Source organism: Leptopilina heterotoma, unplaced genomic scaffold (assembly GCF_015476425.1).
Source record: "Leptopilina heterotoma isolate Lh14 unplaced genomic scaffold, ASM1547642v1 Lhet_192, whole genome shotgun sequence".
Taxonomy (NCBI): domain Eukaryota; kingdom Metazoa; phylum Arthropoda; class Insecta; order Hymenoptera; family Figitidae; genus Leptopilina; species Leptopilina heterotoma.
The window spans coordinates 385,327-403,340 of record NW_025110911.1 but is presented as its reverse complement, the minus strand read 5'-3'; the positions used below and the strand labels follow the sequence as shown (position 1 = coordinate 403,340).

At 23.4% G+C, this 18,014-nt stretch overlaps 1 protein-coding gene across 1 annotated transcript in view; it reads left to right on the top strand.

Moving 5' to 3' along the window:
• The first annotated feature begins 555 nt into the window (after positions 1 to 555).
• LOC122500960 (protein roadkill) overlaps positions 556 to 18,014 on the top strand; it is a 202,017-nt gene continuing 184,558 nt past the window's right edge. Inside the window, exons 1-2 of the mRNA XM_043610143.1 lie at positions 556 to 922; positions 3,350 to 3,405. The gene's annotated coding sequence lies outside the window, so the exon portion shown is untranslated. The remainder of the gene's footprint in view (positions 923 to 3,349; positions 3,406 to 18,014) is intronic.

Here is an 18,014-nt window from a genome sequence, read left to right as displayed (position 1 = left end):
GTCAGGGAAAAATAAAATTAAATATTTGTGTCATTTTTTGGATTTTCTTAATGACTGTTGTAATTTTTATTTATGTGGCAATTTTTATTTGTTTAAAATGTTTAAAATTAAATTTTTTACTCTTCACCAAAAACGAATTTAAAATCAAATTTGTTTTTTCTTTTCAAATACGAAATTATAACATTGTACTAAATTTTATTTTGACTGTCCGTCAGATTTTTCTTTAACTAATTATTATTATTATTTATTCTGCATGCGTAATTTTTATTTTTACTGTTTAATACTTTTAATTTATTAATTATCATACAGTGTTTATGATTAATTTCTTTTTATTCTCATCAAAATTTAATTTCCAATTATCAATGTTATCATAATTTTCATTAGTCTAATTTCTTATTATTTCAATTCAATTCTTTATTCAATTTTTCGAAAAATCATTTCAATTTCGGAAAATGAGATTTCAAATCTCCAATTCAAATTATCCCGCCAGTTTGACACTTGCAAGTCGCAGCGCCATCTGCTCTGAAGTTAGCCGAAGGTAAACACTGAAAATATAGGTTAAGTTAGAACATGTACAATATCAAAGTCCTTAGTTCTAATTAGGAAGCACTTACAAAGTTTTTAGTTCACTAAATTTTATTAGTTAAATAATGTTTTTATTGTTTAATGAAAATTAATAAATATTGTTGCAAGAAATGATTTTCTTTAAAAATAATGTGAAATTAGTTGTTCGCACATCTGTAGTGAATTTTTTTTGCTCGTGATGGCATGACCGGGCTTTGTACTTTTCCAAAAAGAGAGAAAAAAAAAATATTCCTTGAAATGTTATTTTAAAATTTGTGGCAAGTTGAAAGATATATTAACGTGTGTTTAGTGTATTATACATAATTCAGGAGCATTAAAATTTATTCGAAAAAATTTGGTAAGTATTCTATTTATCAATAATATCTATACAAAAGGTATACATATTAGTCTACCCGTCTTTTCTCAAGGTTGTTATCTGCTCTTGTGGCAAAGCCGATGGTTCATTGACCTTGACTTCGTAACAAATAAACGAGTTTTGAATTGATTTACACAAGAGTCGCAATGTCTAGTAATCAGAAATCTATTTTGCATTGTTAAAAATTTCTTTTTCTCCACAATCATTATTGATGTATTATATTGGTGTAGTGACGATTCTAACCTAAGTTTATTTGTGCAAATTTATAATGTGTATCTAGTATATTCTTTATTAACCGGTTGTTTTTCAAAGGATTTCAACTTGTCTGAACCTGTTTATTTCAAGGTTGAAGGTCAATTATAATGTTTTGATTATGGTTTTGTTAATAAATTGAGAAAATGGTTTCTCATTTCGAAAATTTGGTAAAAAGGGTTTGGAAAATTTAATTTCTAACCTAACTTTTGATAAATATCGAGGGAAATCAAAGGAAAAAAGTGAGAATGGTGAGAATTAAAAAGGGAAAAGTGTTAAATCAGAACTTTTGTTTTGTAATTCTGTTATGTCACTAATATTCTCTCGGTGCAAAAATCTATTTTTACATACGTTATTAGAACTATCGGACAACCTGGTTTCATTTAGCAATTTTAAACCAGATTTCAAGAATTGCAATCCAACCAGTTTATTTCAGTAGTAGGTTTCTAAGTTGTAGCTCCATTTTTTGAATAAAAGGATTGGAATTAGTTTCAAGTTTCACTATCAATGTGCATTCTTTAGTTTCTTGGACAAAAAATTTTTTTTATTCACTCTTCAATTAATTTTTATTTACTATTTAGTATTTTAATATTTAGTATTTATTATATTTAGTATTTATTATATTTATTTTCTATTTTTTCAATTATCTTTTTAAAAAGAAATATTTCTGCGAGACTATTTGATTTTCTATGCTAATAATTTTTCTGAAAAATAAGATTATATTTGCAGAAAATCGTGGGCTTTTGAATGAAAGCAAATTCTATAAACTCAAATGAAATATTTCCGAGACACCCACACGTCTAGGTTTTTCAATACTTTTTTTTCATTGAATGTTCTTTATACAATATTACTTTTATAGGTCACTGAATTTATCTCAATTTGTCTTGACATTCTGAATAGAAAATATTCCCTCAATGATTTTATAAGTTTTGTTATTTTCTAAGGGAAATTTCAGACACTTTATGTATTAATTTGCAAGTTTGTATTCAAATTGAAGGAAAATAATTAATCATTTTTGTTATTAATTTGAAAAAATAGTATTTCTAGCTGAGATTTCGATTTTAAGTTTTTTAGCACTTAATTCTTTTTTTCTTATTTTTTTTTAATTAGTTATTAAACGTTAATTTTGTTTTGAATCAAATTTCCCGTGAGTTCTGCGAGTCTCATCAGCAGTTTTAAAAAAATCACAAGCTGATATTATACCCGCTCTCTTGTAACTTTAAAAGTGCTGACTAAAAGTTTTGAAAACTTAAATTACAAGTATTATATCTCGCTGATAATTTAATGTCGCAGTTTGATGAGGTATATCATTTCGTTTAAAAAGTCTTTGAAAGGAAAATAAAATTTTTTATACAGTTTTTTTTTCTTGCTTTTTGGATATATGAAAATAAAGATAAAATAAAAATAATATTAATATAAAGAGTGACATTTATGTATATTTACACATATACATGGAATCGAACTCGTGAAATCAAAACGGGTTAAGTATTTTTTGAATGCGATATCAGATGACCTCAACTCCACTCAACAACTTCACTCTAGTTTATTTCATATTCGAATCAAAAGACTTTTAGCCTGTTTTTAATATTTTCATATGTCAATCCTTTATTCAAAAAAAAAAAAAAAAAAAAAAATTATATAAATACTAAATGTTTAAGTGAATAAAAATGAATGCAATTGACATTTACATTATTTGCGCTGAAATACGATTAAATTTGAATCTATTTTTATTCTTTTGAATTAAATGAAGCAAAATTAATTACAATTAAAATAATCCAGAAGTATTCAGAGTTCAAATGAAGGAAATAATTTTCATTAAAAATATTTTCATAAATTACTGATTGGAAAATTAAAAAGTTAAATTTAATATTTGGAAACTTTGTGAATTTTTTTTAATACATAATGTATTGTATTAAATTAATAAATTATTATTGATAATTAATAAATTATTATTGTCAATTAATAAATTATTTTTGCCAATCTATAAATTATTATTTTAATAAATAATAAATTATTGTAATAAAATTTCAATTTGAAGAGGGAAGAAATATATTTCGTTCATTTGAATGTTCAGAACTTTAGGAAAATTAATTAAATTGTTGATTAAATAATAACTTTTAATTAATTCTAACATTAATAACAACTTTTTTTTTGCAGAAATTGTTGGTGTTCTTTGATGTTTACGGTGAATGCTGCTTCTTTTTCGACAATCGGTGAGTAATATTTTTTCATTTTTATCTATTTGCACTTAATTCTTGAATTTTTGTGCATGACGTTTATTAAAAAATTATAGTTACATTCGTAACTAATGAAAATTAGAAAGAAAAATAAATAAAAAAGACAAATAAATAGAAAAGAATAATAGAAAAAAAAGATAAAAAAAATAGAATAAAAAAGTAGAATAGAAAAGAAAAGTAGAATAGAAAACCTTAAAAAATAATTTTCGATATAAAAATGCGATAATTATCATTGGACGCATTTTTAATTAGAAAAAAAATCATTTTTTGTCCCCTCTTTGAATAAATTGTTTCGTATTACTTTTCAAAAGGAAAATATCGTTGCTCACGTTTATTTTTAAATTAAAATCCATATAAGAGGATTGGAAATATAATTTCCATTAATGATGAGCATTTTTTATAGTTTTTCTTATTCGCAAGAATAATATTTTATTATTTTATTTTCAAGAGTAATTTTATTATTTTATTTTCAAGAGTATTTTGATTATATTATAATCAAGGGTACTTGTATTATTTTATTTTCAAGAGTATTTTTATTATTTTATAATCAAGAGTACTTTTATTAATTTTATTTTCAAAAGTATTTTCAATATTTTATTTTCAAGAGTATTTTCAATATTTTATTTTCAAGAGTATTTTTAATATTTTACTTTCAAGAGTACTTTTATCATTTTATTTCCAAGTGGATGCTTTAATTATTTTATTCTCAACATTATTTATATATATGATTCTCAGTTACAAATATATATTTTAATAATAGATTATAAATTCATTCGTGAAGAAAATTTGAAATGTTGCTTTATAAATTATAATTGCGACTTTGTTCTTATATATATGTATATTATATATAAATTAATATAACGACCGAAAGGATCTTGAAACAAAATAAGTGAAAAATTTATTCAATATTTATCACGCGTCCTTCCTCCTTGAAATTATCGCAGTGTCGAATAAAACTGTTAGTCTCAAATGTTACATAATAGTGTATAGTTGCAAATTAACGTCACCTTGTATAAAGCACACACGATTCATCTGCGAATTGTTTTTTCGCTTTGACTTCCGCTTTTATAGTCGCGAGAAGGCCAAGGAAATAACTCGAGATTTTATTGGATTTTGTTTTTCTCTCTCTGTGTGTGTTAAAAATGAACTTGTTTTTTTTCTTTTTTTATTGTATTCTCATTTTTTTGTTGAAATTTTAACCCTTTTAAGTGTTTACTTATTTTTACCAAAAATTTACCTTTTTAAAAAAAAATAAATTAGTAATCATTATTATTAACTTTTTTTTGTCTTTTTTTTGTAAAAATTTTAACGTAAATCAATTTTGTTTTTGAAATAAAAATAATTATTATTCTTATCTAATTATTACATAATAATTTTTGTTGTCCTGTAAAAATTTTAACGTATCAATTATTTAATTTTCGAAATAAAAATAATTTTTTTTATTGCCTAATTATTATTGAATAGTAATAATTTTTTTTCTCTTTTTTTTGGTGTAAAAATTTTAATGTGTAAATTATTTAATCTGTAATAAAAAAGCTTTTTCTTTGATAAAAAAAGAATTCAATTTTTTATTTTTCTCGGAAAATATTATTAAAATACTTATTTTTTTTCTTTTTTTTTTGAAAGTGTTAAAATAACGTCACTGAAGTTCACAACGTTTATAATCAAAGATTGAAGGAAAAAAGTATTTTTCACAAGGAAAATAATAAAAGTTTTTTGTTTACTTTTTCTCTTTGAAATAATTGATGAAAAAAATTGGTATGAAAAATTTTTCAAGCAAAAACTAATTTAAATTTGCTTGTAGAAATATTTTTTTTTCTAAAAATCATTGACAATGAACGTTGTTAACGCTTTTTTATTGTTTATTTGTTTATTAATTATTTACAAACTATTAATAAATCAGTAATTAATTATTTACAAATTATTAATAAATCAGTAATTAATTATTAATAACTAATTAATAATTAACGACAACATTTTATTGCAATTATATAATAAAAAATTAATAACAACAAACATAAAAAATTAAAAAACTATAAAATATTAATTCAGTAATTATTAATTACTAATTATTATTAATTAAACAAAAAATTATAAATTATCGACCAGAAATTAAAATACATATTGATATAAAAAGTAGAGTTAAAATATTTTGAAAGGGTAAAAAATTAAGTTTTAAAAGGCGAAGTAAAGGGTTAAATATTTTGTGGGTGCACTCGAAAAATTTATCGTGTAGGTTATTTATTAGTTTTTTTTGTTGAGCCAATCAAATGAAGGAATAGACCATGAGAGCGTGCGTGACAATGTTGGCCCTGGTAACAACTCCAGCGTGCAATGTCAGCTTTTTACCTATTAATGATTGTGGTTGAATTTCAAAACAACTAATTCATTCACCTATTCAGGTCATTACCAAATTGTCAGGGACTATAAAGAATTTAATCTCATTAAATTACATCGTGACAAATTTTATATTATACACTTCCGCCCCTTTTTAATACCTAATACATTATTATCAGCTCCAGATATTTATCACTGCTTTTAATTTGACCGAGATCTCAAAAATTTATATTCTATTAAACTATTAATATTGATAACAAGGTTTTTCAATTTATATTCATATATAGGTATAAATTGTTATATTCCATATTTTATTTCAAAAAAGACAATTTTTATTTTCAACGTTCAAATGAACGAAAAATTTTTTATTGGAGATATTTTAATAAATTACTAATCACAAACAAATTTAGAAACTGAAATATTTACGTTTAAAAACTCAGTAATTAACTTTTTAGATAATAACGCAAAATAATTGCAATACAAATTTTATTTGTAGAAGAAATAAATAAATTTCGTTCATTTGAACGTTTAGAACTTTAGGATCTTATTTTATAAGGACGAAGTTAAAAATAATGTTAAATATTTATTCTATTTTCTATAGGGTTTAAAGGGGTATTTTTTAACTTAAGGTTTTTTCTTTATTTTTCCTTCAAAAAAAGGAATAATCATATTTTTAACTAAAAATTAATTAACTTAATAAACCTTTTAATTAATCTAACGAGTGGATTTTAAATGAAAAAATTTATTTGATTCAAATAATCGATTACTTGTCCATTATCAAATAAATATTTACTTAAATTAGTAAATATTCACTTATACTTAAATTAATAATTATTTGCTTGAATCAAACAATTTTTATTTAAGTCAATTAACTTGCATTATTTGAACCAATAATTTCGGTATTTGAAGCAAATACCATTTAATTGATTTAAATAAAACTTATTTGATTCAAGTAAATATTTGTTTCATAATAAACAAGCAATTGTTTATTTTAATTAAATCAATTTTTTTTCAGTGTAAAATTAATTAAAATTGATGAAAATAAATTTTGAGAGATCCAGTTGTACAATTTTTAGAGAGTAAAATATTTGGAGAAGAAACGTGTTTTTTGTTAAAATTTTAAAATAATATTATTGTAATATTTATCTATAATTTTTTCACATTTTTTTTCATTTTGTTCTTTGAAAATTTACCTACAATTTTGTTTGTTGGTATTTTGTCCAATATTCATTTCTTTTTTTTCAAAAATTATCAAAAGAAATGTAAATTTCATTTATTCAGAAATTTTTTAATAAAATATTAATAACAATTAATAATAATAACAAGAAGAACAAGAAATATTTGGAAATTTGATATGAAAAATAAAAATTAACTTAAGGGCATTTGAACCTTGATGACGTTACACGTTGTGCAAAGCATGGGTGACGTCATCAAGGTTCAAATGCCCTTAAACGTGTAAAAATTTAGAATAAATATGAAAATAAAATAAAACTTATACAAAATGTTCATTAAAAAATACAAAAAAATTTAAATAATCAATTTAAATTTAATTTTTAATTAATTGACCCATAAATTTTGTCGTTTTAATTAATTTTTTTCTGCAAATTGTACAACTGGTTTTTATTATAAATTTTTTGCATCGTTTATGATCAAGAATTGAAAGAAAAAAAATATTTTTCACGTGGAGAACAATAAAATTTGTTTATAAATTCTTCTTTTCTAAATTACTCTATAAATAATTTTAATTTTACATTTAAAAACTTTATAATAAATTTTTTCGATAATGACGCAAAATTATTGTATAAAAAATTTAATTTGAAGAAGAAATAAATAAATTTTGTTTATTTGAATCATTATAACTTTAGAATAATTTTTTTCTTCTAAATAGTTAATTATAAAAGTTGCAAACTTCACTAATGTTTAATTTTTGTGAAGTTCACGAATTTCTATGTAAATTTTTATAAATTTATTATCTTAAAAATATTTTTATTAATTATCTTGAATAATTTTTAAAAAGAAAATTTTTTGAACAAAACATTTTATTCCTTTCTGCGTGAAAATAATATTTGAAAATTTTTTTTTAGTAGTTAATCATAATTGTTGTGAACTTTACTCACGTTAATAATAACAGAATTAGTTAATATTAATAATGCTAACAATAAAAATTATTTACACAGTTTTTCTGCAGATATCAAATTGAGACAAAAAACAAATCAAAACGTTGCTTCGCAACACTTTTGATTCGTTTTTTGTCTCAATTTGATATCTGCAGAAAAACTGTATTTATTAACTATTATTTATCTATCAAAATACAAAATTAAATTAATTCTCTAAATTTGAACTAGTTAGAAATTAAAATAAAAGGAACTGACTGTTAGTAAAATTTTGGCTAACTTTTTGTTTCAGTAATTAGTAAAAAATAAATAATTATTATACTGAAAAAAATTTTATTTGATCCAAATAATTAATTATTTTTCTATTATCAAATAAATATTTACTTGAATCAAATAATTTTTATTTAAATCAATTAAATGGCATTTGCTTTAAATATTGAAATTATTGGTTGAAATAAAATTTTAATAAAATTTGAATTTGAATTACAATTGACTTAAATAAAAATTATTTCATTCAAGGAAATATTTATTTGATAATAATTATAATTAACCCATTAATTGAATTAAAAAAATTTTTTTTACAGTGTAGTAGAGATTTTTAAATAAATAACTAATTATTAGTAGAAATTAACTAATAAATAATAAATAAATTTAGTTATTTTGATGTAAACTCAAAGTAAATTTAACTAATAATTAGTCACTTTTAACTATTTAATTAGTAACATATTATTGTTTGAATCCAGGACTATAGCTTTTTACTATCAAATTTTTTATTTTTAACCGCAATTCAAATTTAGATAGAATGAAATTTTTACTGAATTAGAAATAAATTTTGTACAGAATTAATTTATTAAAACTACTAAATTTCATAAAATCTGGAAACCGCAACGAAACAAAAAATTAGTAAATTTTTCGTTTTTTTTTAAAAAACATTACTGACTCTAGTCTCATTAAATTTTGACATTCCGTTTAAATGCGAGAAAGTCTTTACACTTTCTATTCAGAAATATATTTTGATTTTAGGAAAATTAATTACGAATAATTATCATATTCGCACGTGTGTTAATTATTATAAAAAAATTTGTCTCTTGAAAATATAGAGCGTTATATATAGATAATATTTTTCTATAAAGAGAGGATGAGTATGTGATCTCGTTCGTCTTGTGTTACTTTCTCTAAACTATATAATAAACGTGAGAGAGGGGAAATCTAAAAAGATCTTGAGAATATTCTTTCAACCTTCGTGTCAAGGATCAAAAGTTCCGCGTTCTCCAGAATCCTTTCTCGCGATTTGATATAAAAAAAAGAGGAGATAGAGAAAGAAAGAGTGAGAGAGAAAAAGTGAGAGGGGGTGTGGGGGGGGGGGAGATTGACTAGGATTCTAGACCGCAATGACAAATAGACTGCGAACAATATAACGCTCTTATAACAATCCACATGGGTCCCTCTACTACTCCTTTGTTGTCTCTTTCCTATATAACCTCACCCACTCATTTTGCCCGGGTGTATATACTCAAAAATATATATATGTATACACTTTTATTCCCGTAATGCACGTGTATATTGAAATAAATACGACGCTCACGGCCCTGTAACGAGTTTACGGTATATCACTGGGAGAGGTTCTGCCGTTTGAACCGCCTTTTGCATACACTTATATAAATATATATATATATATACTATAGGTACAATACAGATAAACGACTTATTCACTTCCGCTTTTGCCGAAATCGAGGACGTGGAGCCGTTAATTTTGATGATCGGTCACGAATTTTTCGACCGGATAAAAACTCGAAAACAATAGAACCATACATATAATATTGCCTTACGAAATTATTATGGAAATCGTTTTCTTTTTTTTTTAAGAAATTACGGTTTTGTATTTTTTATTCAATTCTTGAATCAGTCTTTTGTTGTTCTTGTTGGTCTTTTTCGATTTCTTTGCTTGTGCCCTCTTTAAATTGAATTAGTAATTTTGTTGTATAATTAAAGCCAGGGCGGATTCAATTACCCAGTAAATAGTAAGGATTTTATTAATATTTAGTAGAAAACTGTTGATTTTTAGTAGAACTGCTAATTTTTAGTAGAAAACTGGTAATTTTTGGAAAAACTGCTCATTTTTAGAAGAAAACTGTTAATTTGTAGTAAAACTGCTAATTTTTTTTAGTTGAAAACTGTTGATTTTTAGTAAAATTGTTAATTTTTAGGAAAACTGCCAATTTTTAGAAGAAAACTGTTAATTTGTAGTAAAACTGCTAATTTTTAGTAGAAAACTGTTGATTTTTAGTAAAATTGTTAATTTTTAGTAAAACTGCTAAATATTAGTAGAAAACTGTTCATTTTTAGTAAAATTGCTAATTTTTAGTTGAAAACTGTTGATTTTTAGTAAAATTGCAAATTTTCAGTTGAAAATTGTTGATTTTTAGTAAAATTGTTAATTTTTAGGAAAACTGCTAATTCTTAGAAGAAAACTGTTAATTTGTAGTAAAACTGCTAATTTTTAGTAGAAAACTGTTCATTTTTAGTAAAATTGTTGATTTTTAGTAAAATTGTTAATTTTTAGTAAAACTGCTAAATATTAGTAGAAAACTGTTCATTTTTAGTAAAATTGCTAATTTTTAGTTGAAAACTGTTGATTTTTAGTAAAATTGCAAATTTTCAGTTGAAAATTGTTGATTTTTAGTAAAATTGTTAATTTTTAGGAAAACTGCTAATTCTTAGAAGAAAACTGATAATTTGTAGTAAAACTGCTAATTTTTAGTAGAAAACTGTTCATTTTTAGTAAAATTGTTGATTTTTAGTAAAATTGTTGATTTTTAGTAAAATATTGTTAATTTTTAGTAAAACTGCTAAATATTAGTAGAAAACTGTTTATTTTTAGTACAATTGCTAATTTTTAGTTGAAAATTGTTAATTTTTAGTAAAACTGTTAATTTTTAGTAAAACTGCTAATTATTAGTAGAAAATCACTCTATAAATCTGAATTAGTCACTTGAGATTAATGAAAAAGAATTAATTTGTTCATTAAATGAATTAGTAAACATTTTGACTATTTTTTTGGCAAAAATATTACTAATTGGTAGTAAAAAAACTACCAATTCAATTGTTAAGGTTACTAAAATATATAGTAGTCTTAATAAATGAATTAGTATATAGTTTTCTTACTACTAATGTTTAATTTTAACCTGAAATTAGTCAAAACTTAGTTAAGAATTAAGTTTTTTTTAACTAAAACTTTAACTAAAATTTTTAACTAAAAAAATTAAATTAAAAAAAGTAGGGAAATATGGTCTTAATTTTTAGTAAAAAACTGCTGATTTTTAGCACAAAATTAGAAACGTTTTAGTAGTCTTAACAAATGAATTAACATTTTTATAATTGTAATTAGTAATTTTAAACTAGGAATTAGTCAAAACACATAAATTCATTTAATTTATTTACTAATAGCTACCAATTTATTTTTATTAATGTGCAAAATAATTTATTTGTAAAAAATACTAATATTAACATACTTTAAATATAAATTAGTAAAAATATTTACTAATTTAAATTAGTGTCTTACTTACTTATTTGCAAAATAGCAAAAATGCTTTTTAATTAGTAATTGTTATGAATAAATAGTAATTCCTACTAATTTGTTAGTAAAATATTAATTAATTGAAATAGTGAAACTTTAGTATTTTAATTAATTGATATTTTACTATAAAATTAGTAGTTTTCTACTACGAATTAGTAAAATTCTTTCTATTTAATTTAGTAAACGAATTCGTACTCTTTAATTAGTAAAAAGCTACTGAATCAGATTTAGAGAATATTCAGTGAATTGACTTTTAGATTATGTAAAAATAACTGACATTTTTGGTAACTAATTTAATTAGTCAAAATTCACTATTTTCTTAGTCATTTTCTATTGATAATTAGTTATTTTTTACTAATAATTAGTTAGTTTTTATTAATAAAATTGGTTACTTTTGACTGATAGACTGACTTTCTGCTTTCGAATTAGTAAATTTTACTAATAAATTAGTAAAAATTACTATTTATTAGTCAAATTTACTAATTCAAAAGCAAAAAGTCAGTCACTAATAAATTCTAATTAATAAACATTTTTACTAATTATAAAATTTAAAGAGTTATAATTACCTACTTTTTGATAATTGATGAAGCCAAAAGTTTGCTAAGTGTTTATTAACAATTAGTTATTTTCAAGTAATTTAGATATGTCATAAACAAATTTACAAATTATAGAATTATACCAAAAAAAGTTTGATTTAATTCCAATTTAAGCGATGACTTGTCTATTATCAAATAAATAATTATTTGTATCAAATAATTTTTATTTAAGCCACAATTAAATGGTAGTTGCTTCAAATTCTGAAATTGTTGGTTGAAATACAATTTACTTGATTTAAATAAAATTTATTGAAGTAAATATTGATTTAGTATACCTATATTTATTTGATAATAAACAAGGCAGGAACTGGCTCGGATAACTGAAATTTCGGATAATAGAAATTGCAAACATAAAAATCAGTGGATAATCAATAAAATTTATTTATTTTTATGAGATTTTTGTATCGATAGATGCACTGAAAAAAATGTATTTGATTCAAATCACCGATTACTTGTGTCTATTATCAAAAAAATATTTTACTTGACTTAAAAATTATAATTTTTATTTAAATCAAATAAATTGTATTTGAATCAATAATTTCAGTATTTGATTTAAATGCCATTTAATTTATTTAAATGAAAATATTTTGATTCAAGTAATTAAGCTGAAACTGGCACCAACTTTATTTTGAAAATTAAATTTTAAAGTTAAATTTTTTTTAGTCAAAATCAATATAAAATTTTTTTAAAATAAGTGGATGCTGATAACTATAGTTGCAGCTTCATAAAAAATATTTTCCTTTAAAATTTAATTTTCAAAATTAAGTGGGGTGCTGATAAAAAGATTTGCAGTTCGGATAACAGAGTGTTCAGATACATAGTATGAGTTCGATTAATCGAGGTTCCATTGTATTCGATTATTTGAATCAAATACATTTTCTTCAGTTTAAAGATTAACCAATCAGCGTCAAATATGCTGAAGAATCATACCCCAAATCTGAATCAGTTAAAATTTTAACAAAAAAAGTCAAAAATTTAGCCACTAATTCAAATCAGTTAAGTAGTATTCAGTTAAGTACTTAGCACCACAGTTTTTCTAAGGAAATCAAATTGAGACAAAAAACAAATCAAAACTATGACTTTAAAGTATTTCGAATTGGTTCAAATTTTAAATTCATAGTTTAGATTAAAGTTTAAAGATTTTAGATTGAAGATTCAAAATGAAAAAGATATGCAAATCTCAACTAAAAAGAATACATTGCTAAAAAGAAGACGTGTATCTAAGGACAACAAAATAATTGACGTAATTCTGACGAAATTAAAGTTACGTTCAGTTTACCAATATAGATATATATATATGTGTAATTTTGTAATGACTTTATGAAATACTTGATGAATAAGGAAACATATTTAAAAGGCACATACACAACAAGTATGTATAGTGTTGCATTGAAAGTTGAAAATTGAAAAGTTAGAAATTTCTCCCTTGTCGACAGAGTGTCTTTCTGTGTCTGTGTGTGTGTGTGTGTGTGTCGGTGCTCGTTATTCCCTTCCGGGTTGTATAAACCACCCACCGCGATATATAGTTGGACTATGCTCCGCCCTAACTCCTCTTTTTTATTCCCCTCCAACTCTTACCATTTTATACTTTCCCTCGATAACCGTCTGCGAGAGTTATTTATGCGGTAACCGTTCTTTCTACCGTCTATACTTTGCTCGTGTCGCGCGATGAAACGAGAGAAACTGAACCTCACCCTGGCTTATTAAATAACTGCGGGAGACACGTTATGCCATACTATACAAATTTTACCCCTAAGAGGTAAAATGGTTTTGTTCAGGATTCACCCCTGTGAATATAACAATCCGTAAATTCAGTTCTACAATATATAGATACTAACCATCAGTCTCAAAATATTAGTCGTGTTTCTTGTTCTTTGAATGACAGAGTAGATTCAGGGTTGATTCACATAATATTCAGTTTGATTTCGTTTTTTACTTTATTTTAATTGGATCATCGTCTTTGTTTCGTTACGATTGCACTTTTTGGAACTAAATTTGAGTTCCATTCAAAAATCGGCTTTTGTTTAGAATATTTCTTTAGTTATGATTAAAACATCTAAATTATAGTTTATGCTTTTGATTTTTTATACAGTTTTGATCCAAATATCAGAAGTAAAATTGAAGTTTTGATTCAAATGTCAACTTTTAAAGTTTGATTCAATTTTTAGTCAATTGTTGTCAAGTTGATGTTTCTTTGGAAACAAATGCATAGTAATCTTAATAGTGAATAATAACAATAACATTTGTATGCGACGTTAGGTTAAATTTGTATTGAGAGAACAATTATTTTCCTTGGATAATGTGCGGAGTCTATAAGAGAAAATTTCTTTCTTTGATCGTTGAGTACTGCTTCCAAAAAAAGTGCGTCCTGAAAGGGTATTACTGTGCACAGCCACTTGAAACGTCGCGACAAGTTCTCTAATGGCACTTGTCTCGAGGACAATAACTCTGTTGCTTTCGACGAATTACATATATGCAGATTGAAACACAAAAAGAGGTCTATTTTCTCAGCTGTTTCAAAAATTAACAAACTGAATGTTCTTTCTCTAAACTTTTCCGAAGTATGACGAGAGAATTGAAGTTAATATCCTCGAGAGGTATAGATTAATAATTTAAAAAACTCGATAAAAATTCAAATTAGTGTACGAAATTTTAGTAGTTGGTACAGTAAAATCTACAAAGTTGCTCCGAAACAAATTAATGTTGACTGAATTGTTTCTAGTTTGGCAATAAAATATTTCGTTGCTATTTAAGAATCAAAATTGTTTTCTTGAGTCGAAGTAAAAGTTTGATAGTCCTGACATTTTTTTTTACTTGCAAACAAGAGTAAAACCAAAATTTTATTGACACACAATTTTTGTTGCTTGAATGCTAACCATATGTTTTCGTGTCGTGAAAAACGAACACTTTTCTCATTGTCAGTGTACGGGAGGACTAGTTTACAGTATGTTTGGCTCTGTTAAATACATGTTCGTTGGTGCGGGAAACTTTCTCATTATGGGAACAATGTCACAATTGTCTCAATATGCCTAATGGTGATGAACGACAATCATCTCAGTTGGTAAAAACTTTTCTGCCTAAGTAATTGTACATTGTGCATCAAGAGCGGAAAGAAGATGTTTTCCGATGAGTTTGCTACGCTCAAACAGCAATTTTCAAAATCATCGGAAAATGTCTGCATAAATTCAAATATTTTCGAAAGTAATAAAATTCTTCGCAGAAATTCAATTATGTTTAAAAACTTTTTTAAATTCTCATCAAAATTTCAATTATTTTTATAAATAATAAAATTTTTCCCCGAAATTCAATTATTTTCAAAAAAAATTCAAGTATTTACAAAAATTTTATTAAAATCCTTCGCCAGAATTCAATTATTTTCCTAAATAATAAAATATTTCACAGGAATTCAATTATTTAAAAAAAATGTAATAAAATTCGTTACAAGAATTCAATTATTTTCAAAAATTTTTTTTTAAATTCTTGGTAAAATTTCAATTGTTTTCAAACATTTTCCTCAATTCAATGATTTTCAATATTTACTATTTTAATCAAATTTTCCAAAAGAATTTAATTATTTAAAAAAATTTTAATAAAATTCTCCGCAAACATTATTATTTTCATAAAATAATAAAAATTTCACAGGAATTCAATTATTTACTAATTTTTTTTTATAAATTTCTTCTAAATAATTCAATTATTTTCATAAATAATAACATTTTTACAGGGATTCAATTATGTTCGTAAATAAAGTTCTTTTTAGGAATTCAATTATGTTCATAAATAATAAAACTCAATGCTGAATTTCAATTATTTTTAATATAATTTTTATGGAATTCTGCAAAAAGTGTATTTATTCTTAAAACTTTTATTAAAATTCGTCGAAAGAATTCAATATTATTTAAAAATTTGTTAATAAAATTCTTTATGAGAATTCAATTTCTCGAAAAATGTAATTATTCTTAAAAATTTTATTAAAATTCGTCAAAAGAATTCAATTATTTAAAAATTTGTTGATTAAATTCTTTATTAAAAATTCAATTTTAAGAAATATTCGATTATTCAATAAATTATTAATTTTTGGATTTAAATAATTGAATTTTGAAATTAATTTTTTTGAAAAAGTTTAATTGAATTTTTTTTTATATATTACAAGAAGTTTTTATTTTCTAATATATATTTAATTGAAGCCTTTAAGAATAATTGAAATTTCGATCAACTATTCACAAATTCAACTATTTACAAATTTTTTATAATTTTTTTCGCAAAAATTCAATTGTTTTTATAAATAATAAAATTTTTTACAAAAATTCAATTATTTTTAATACAATATTGTAATCGAATTCCTCGAAAAATGTAATTGTTTTTAAAAATGTTATTAAAATTGGTCTAAAAAATTCGATAATTTAAAAATTTGTTGATAAAATTGTTTATAAGAATTTAATTTTGAAAAAAATTAATTTATTCAATAATTTTTTCATTTTTGTATTTAAATAATTGAATTCTCATAGAATTTTCTATTAACAATTGTTTTAAAAATGAATTTCAGATAATAAATTTTTAATAATTGATAATTGTTCATTTATTTCTTTCGAAGAATTTCAATAAAATTTTTTCAATTAATTAAATTTTTCGAAGAATTTACTTAAAATTGTATTTTAAAAAAATAATTGAAATCCTAAGAAGAATTTTATTATTTAGGAAAATAATTGAAGTCTTGCAACGAATTTTTATTACATTTTTTAAAAATAATTGAAATCATGTGAAGAATTTTATTATTTATGAAAATAATTGAATGCTTTTGAGGATTAAAATAGTAGATTTTGTAAATAATTGAATTTCAGCGAAGAATTTATATTATTTGTGAAATAATATTCTTGCAAAAAATGTTTGTAAATAATTACATTTTTCGAGGAATTCATTTAAAATTGTATTAAAAATAATTTAAATCCTAGAAAAAATTTTATTACTTATGATAATAATTGATTTCTTACAACGTATTTTATTACATTTTTCTAAATAAATGAATTGATGTGAAAAGTGGTATTACTTTTAAAAATAATTGAATTCTTGCGAAGGATTTTATTAAAATTCTTGTAAATAATTGAATTCTTTCTTAAATGTTATTGAATTTCAAAAGGTTTAAATTTGAAAATCAGAATATTCTTTTGGGTCTGGGAAAAAGTAAAAATTTTGTCTGGAAATCAGGGAAAAAGAAAATTAACTTTTTGTGGCAATCCTGTTTTAAATATTTTCACTGTAACTCAGTTTCGTAATAAGCTGTATCCGCTACTCCGTAACAGTTTTGTAAAATCTGCTGAATTTATTTTTTCCGTGTATGCAGAAAAATACTCTTTTTTTGCATAGTGTGTAGCAAAGTTCGCATTAATTTAGATTTTCATATCGTACAATTCATTTAGTTAAATACATTCACTTAAATTCTTTTAGTAGAGTTCGTTTAGTGGATTCCGTTCAGGAAGATGCTTTTCCTAAAATTCATTTAATAAAATTCGTTAATTCAGTTAAAGTTATTAGGATACATAGTTGGTTATTAAAAAATCGATTTATGGTTATTAAGAAATGGTGCCACATCTGGATTAAAAGTGCGGAGAGATGTTATTAGATGATATTAGTATATCCATTATGACATTACCTTCATGTACACATCATCTTCAAAGTCCACAACCGTGAAACACTTTACTCAGTTTATACTGTAATACTCGACGCCTTTTGTTTGTCACGGCCCATAAGCTTTGCGACCTGATGTCCCAGCGACCTTCCGCTGGGTTCCGTTCCACTTGTATCGATACTCCTTGGACTCATAGGTGAGTGCGAAGGTGGGATGAACAAGCAAATAAAGATGACGAACCTTGACAAGTAAATTGCTGGGAGGCACTTATGACCGCATTGAACAAAAGTTCCCCCCTCTCTCTCTCTCTCTCTCTCTCTCTCTCTCTATCTACG